A 6,567-nucleotide genomic window follows, 5' to 3' on the forward strand; every position below is an offset into this window, starting at 1 on the left:
AATCCATTTTAAATGATGAAATCCCATTTTGCTCCTGCCTCATGCTGAAAGAATTTCATACCACTGGTTGTTCTATTCAGTAACCTTGCTGAGTGAACTGGTAAAATTCCAAGGATTAAAATTCTACCCACAAATAAGCAGAAGCTAAATAAAGGTTGCCAGCAATGGTTATTTGTTCCATCTATTGGCTATAAACAATATGCATTCAGGATGGCATTTTGTGTTCATAACTCCATGTGCATTTAAGCCTTTTTTTGTTTTGGTGCACTTACGATTTTGGTTTGGTGGGTGCAGTGAGTGGTTTTGCACACTAGTCTTGAACCAACTTTGCAGTCCTTGTTTCTTGCTTGTGTAATACCACTTGACGTAACATTTAATGAAGAACATTCTCTGTTTAAAACACAAGTTGTACAGTGACTTGGGATGATTAACCTTTTATTTTCTTCTAAACTTACATATACTAGCTATTTAGCAAAACCTGTGCTAACGCCTGTGCATGCAAGTGGCTCTTTACTCCTCTTCCCTCATTGAATCATGCAATGGAATGGTCACAGTCATCTTGGATGCAATAAGACTCAGAAGGAGGTCAAAGTTCTCTTGAGTATACCCCACATTCAGATAATGGTACCTTGCAGTGATAGCAGCCTTTTTAATATAGCATCATTTAATATGAAATGTCCAAAGTATTTCAGGAACTTTATCGAACAAAATGTGACACAGGCCGTGAAATAAGATAGACTAAGAAAGTCTGAGGAGAGGGGGAATTAGAGTTTAAAACTTGGGCAGCTGTGTGAACAGTCATCAATGGTGAATAGTACTAAATGGAGGTTGCTCAAGAGGCTGAAATTAAAGTACTTGCAGTTTTGTAGGAGTGGGGAAGGTGAGCAATAGAACAAGGATCAGGCACAATAGAGACTTGAAAGTATTTAAAATTGAAACTTCACAAAATGATATTCTGTTTTGGTCAGTGAGTACAAGGCAATAGATAAACCAGGAGTTGGTAAGAGTTAGGATCAATACAGTGGAGCTTCAGATAGGCTTGTGTTTATAGGGATGGGGTGGGGTTGCAAATGAGGAAATATGGTTAGGAGAATGTTGGAATAGCAACCAAAGGTGCAGCTATGGCATGATACCCCTGTTCAATACAGCCCCTAACCAGACCACAATTTCTAAGTGTTGGAGATTGATCTGTCCTCTTGCCCTCCAGCCAAAGCAGCATTACTACTAGCAGGTGTATATGAAGAAAATTGCAGTGGATTGAGATGAGCCACTTTGTGACCAGTCAATTCAGGTTGGTGCAATTGATCAGCTGATGCAGTAAAAGAGAGGTCAAGGCTCAGCTGCACTTAAGCAAATTATTTGGTTCATAACAAGAATGGGTTTGATGTTTTGGTTATCAGGCTTTACGTAAGCAGTGATGATATCATAGGCAAGTTGTCAACAGTTGTTCGTTGCATTTGTGTCTCTATATCACATTGCAGTTCCTACTCCTGGAAAAGTACCAGACGATTCGCCATTCTTGAAGCTTTGGTGAATAACATTGATTTTTAATAAGCAGTGCTACAAATGGTGATGCAAGTTAAAATAGCATGCTTGTGACACTTTTTTTTTCCATTTGGGCTTGTTGAGAATTGTAAATTTTGTACAGATTCCTGAAACTCTTTTCTCTCCTGTAGCACTTCTCACTAATCCAGCTGCTGCATGTCTAATGGAATATTGGCTGAGTCTTAACAAGGAGTCCATTTTTAAAGCTGATGGATTTGAGACACTTTGGTTGCTATCCTATGTTAAGCTAGATTGATTTGATAATATAGAAGGATTAGATTTTTTGCTTTATTGATTATCAATGATATTGTTGAAAGAGAACCTGGACTATTTATAGCCAGTATGCATCAACTGAAAATCAAGTAAAGACTAGCCTTTATGGTCAGAAGCGACTATAAACTTATCTTGCTGTGACCTGAGATAATAGTGCTAAGACATCTCTAATTTTTCAGCAGTTAGTTCCTATTCTTCTATGTTGAGCAAACGGATACATGATTTCTATAAGCAAATGATGCAGATAGTTGCCATCCATTAACATTGACCCAGAATGTAGCTTAAAGGTGCATTGAGTAAAGGTATAAAATGGAATTCTGAGGGCAAGCGTGGATTGTTCTGTTGTCTGTTGAGTTTGTACATGTATCAATTGTAATGGCCGTATAATACTCCAAAGCAATTAATTGAGTTGAACTAATTTGAAACCATTCAAAGAACTGCAACAAACAAAAGCTTCTATTTGTTCCACAGATCCTTTACACAATAATAAAGCAAGCATAAGTATAAGCTTTCACAAAAAGCAGAAAAAAAGCATTTTCTGTAAGTGATTTGTACAGTGAAAAACTCATTCCCTTATTTAATATCCTACATGGAGCAAAGCTAAATGTTAAAGGAGGTAAAGAATAATGTTTGCAAGGAATAGTCACCTCTTAAGCAAATTTCACAGGAGCAGTCAACTCAGACTTCTACCTCTGCTGTGGAACAAGGGTGGCAGTAGTTCTTTTAGTCACAGGGAGCATTGTAAGAAGATGCTGATGCAGCATGGAAACTGAACTACAGGCTGTATGTGAGAAGACTGCAGGAATGAAGCCAGAGTATTCTAATGCCTTCAAAAGGGTTATCCTGCCTTTGAGGAAATATGCAGTATATTGAGTCAAAGCTTTCAAGGTAGAATGTCTTTTATTTAAAAAATGAAAGTACCCTCTTCAGTACATTGTCAGATGTGTGTGTGTATATATACTGAGTTGTGGAAAATGCAAAATGTCTGAGGAGTTGGAGTTAATTTGACTTATAGGCTCAAGTCCTGTGTCGTCAGTCTTTTCCGATTCAATAATCTAATCACATACACAGTATAAAGGACATCCTTCTATAATTGGAAATTTTTGATTAGTGGCTTGCTTTTCTCACTAATATCCTTATGATCGTTATTTCAAAGTGAAATGATCTTGTCCAAAATGCAATAGTAGATTTTTGTATTTCTGGTTGTTCTTTGTTCGAATTGTGATAGGGGAGGTCTTGCGCCTCTGAGATGGAACCTCCTGTTTTGAATACCATACCAAGACTTGTTGGTATCAAGCATGTTTTTCATAATATAGTCAAATAAGTTGGTGCATTAATCTGCTCCAATGACAGGAGGTAAGAGTGGGAGAACTTCCTTATCAGCCATGTGATGGAACAACATTATTCTATCAGCATTAACCACATCTCTACACTATACCACTGAACTCTCAATGATCTGTAACAGACTACCAATGCAGATTTTTTTTTATTTTTGAGATAACCCTATGAAATTTAGACTTGTTGTTCAATGTTAGCTGAACACCTTTACAAGTTGTGATACAAGTTTGGTGTGTTTATTTGTTTTAGTCCAGATTTCCAATTTAAGACTGAATTCCAATGCTATGCAGTAATCACTTACCATATGTCAGCATTGCTGTTTAGGGATATCTCAATGTCCAGATAAATGTAATTGAGAAATAATCCTCCTGTCTCTCATTAGTTTGTTAGGAACAGAATAATATAGCTCAAAAATAAAAGTAGGGTTTCTATGCACAACACTAAACAATTTTTACTATGTGTACAAAGGTGGATAAGAATACCACTGAACACTTAAGCTAGAAATAATTGTAATGGCTTGTGTTTGTATTTGCATGACCTGTCTATCACCTTCTATCCTTCTAGTTCAGAGAATGGATATAATGCTGGTGGGCTGTTGGATTCTCCTAGTTGAGGTTCTATTCCAATTTATGTACTTTCCAGAGTGGAAAACACTCTGGATCTCCAGAATGTGTGACTAGTTTTCTCTCCGTTCCTTGCTAGCAGTTGAGGCAAATTTCTACAGCTTTCTATAAAGCAACTCTGCCTGGATTTAACACTGGTGAATGTGGTGGAAATTTTATGGATAAATGTTCATTTAATGGCGAACTCAATTCTAAATAAAGTTTGGATTGATAGAAATCAACTATGTTTCCGAAGATCTGAATTGCTATTCTAGATTTCCAGTTCCAGTGAGATTCCACCTTTTGGTTTTGAGTTTAACTTTTCTCCAGATGCCTTGGAATGTTTTCTTTTTGCTAGTGTGCTTTCACCATATTAAGGGTGAGGATAACAAACTTCACACTCATAGCATGCTTATCGATAATATGCTGGATTGATGGACTGTTAACTCCACCAAGCTAATCTTTAAATGGGACATTATGTAATTTTGTTTTTAAATTTAGTGATTTTCTTAGGGTCACCTAATTAAAAGTGGCTTTATATAAAGAAATAAAAAAATAGACAACTTATATCCAAAGCAATTTCTAAACTTTGTGCAAAAATGACAGTTAGGAATAGACAGTAGTGAAGATTAATTCAATGTATGTCTACTAGCAGTTCTTCCCTGAATTGGATATAGAATTGCCCATGTTCACTTTTAATGTGCAGTATAGATTATACATTGCCTTTTCAGTGAGCTTGTGATATCCATCCAGCACTGCCAAAGCAATGAGCTGACCATCTTTCCTGACGCGTCCAGGACTGCAGGCTTTAAGCAATGCAAGGAACCTAATTTTTGTGTTTTGTGATTGCTGAAAGAACAACTGAAGGGGGAGGGTGGGCGGCATGTTGGCTCAGTGGTTAGCACTGCTGCCTCACTGCGCTAGGAACAGAGGTTTGATTCCCACCTCATCATGCCTGTCTGCAAAGTTTGCACGTTCTCCCCAGTGTCCCTGCATGGGTTTCCTCTGGCTGCTCAGATTTCCTCCCATAATCTAAAACTGCACGGGTTAGGTAAATTGGCCATGCTCAATTGCCCATAGTTATAAGTGCATTAGTCAGGTGTAAAAGAAAGAGTAAGGGAATAGGTCTGCGTGGGTTACTCTTTGGAAGGTTGGTGTGGACTTGTTGGGCTAAAGGTCTGTTTCCAGACTGTAGGGAATCTAATTTAAACAACAAGAAATCTAATTCATTCTCCACAATATTGATGTTTGGGTAAATTTTGGTCACATTGTAATCAATTCATTTTAGTCAGTGTGGAGTATGAATCCTTCTCAATGGGTGTTTTTGTGAGATGTAGTACTGGTGAAAGAATTGCTCTGAACTGTTCACAATGGTAGATCCCACAGGCCCCCAGTCTCCTTTTAGTTTGGAAAACTTGAGAAAGGAAATCGCTCAAGTGTCCAAATGGATCAGGTCAGGTTAATTTCTAGAGTTCACCAGTATTATGGTGTGAATTCTTCCCAACCCCTGCATAATGTGGGCAATGGTGAGTGTGCTGAGAAAGTATGGCACGATCAGAAAAATGAGATTTACTTTGAGTGATTGTCAAAAAAAAAATTAAAATAAAGTTTTTAATGTTGAGGTGAGATTCACACAAGTCCTGAGCAGCCTCTCTACACCTAATCATAGGCAATGTGCAGTTTGCTAATCTCCCACAGAATGGACAGTTGCTAGATCCCACTAAGTTCTGACTTGCAAGTCCGAGCAGGTACTTGCTCCTCCAACTTGGCTAGCGATTCCCAATCTCTCAGGGTCCACTGTGACTGCATGTATCCTTCATCCACAGAGATTGGCCTCACCACAACATCATGGCACATCTCCAATTCACTTATAATGGTTATCCACTTCAATTCTGTATTGTGGAACTCATTGACACCTTATGTTATATGCTGTTGTCAGGTTCCTTTGTGTGCAATTATGGGTGTCCCCCTCGTGCATTTCCCAGGCATGTTGGTCAAGTGCTTGATTAAGAGATGCAAGTTGCATTTTATAAAATAATTATTTTCTGGAGAAGCCCAGTTCTTAAAGCTCCGCCTCTCAAGTTAAAATGTTATACCTTTCCCACCAATAAACTACCACATGAGCCGCAACCATCTTATTCAGAAAACTATAGGGCTTTTCTGCTGCTTGTACTGCTATAACATTCTTGGAGTGCTAAAATGGATAACATGGGTTGTACCTGTTCAAGAAGGTGAATTCTCAAGAATAATTTGCAATGGGATAATAAATGCTCGTTCACTTACTGTGATATTAGTGTCACCAAACGTGACAGAGGGCATCCTTATTTTGAAGACAGGATTGTCTCCATAAGGGCTATGAGGTGGTTATTCCTAATGATAATGTCAGAGATGGATGTATCTGCAACTAGGAGATTATTGGCAATAAGGTCAAGTGTATATTATTTTCCCTCTGTAATGCAGCAGTTTGTCATATCTCCTTCAACAGCAACATTGAAGTTGGTATTCTCTAGATTCCTGAAGAATAAAGGCAACAGTTACATGGGAACATAAGGCCTTAAAGTATAGGAGCAGAATTATGCCACTCAGCCCATCATGTCTGCTTCGTAATTTGATCATAACTGACTTATTTTGGAGCTCCATTCTCCTGTCTTCTCTCCATAAGCTTTGATCCCCATAATAATGAAGAAACTGTCTCACTCTGCCTTAAAGACCCTCAATGGGTGGCCTCATTAGCCTTCTGTGGCAAAGAGTTCCATATATTCATCGCCCTCTGGCTGAAGGAAGTCCTCCTTATATCATCTAAAGGGTC

Source organism: Hemiscyllium ocellatum, chromosome 17 (assembly GCF_020745735.1).
Source record: "Hemiscyllium ocellatum isolate sHemOce1 chromosome 17, sHemOce1.pat.X.cur, whole genome shotgun sequence".
Taxonomy (NCBI): domain Eukaryota; kingdom Metazoa; phylum Chordata; class Chondrichthyes; order Orectolobiformes; family Hemiscylliidae; genus Hemiscyllium; species Hemiscyllium ocellatum.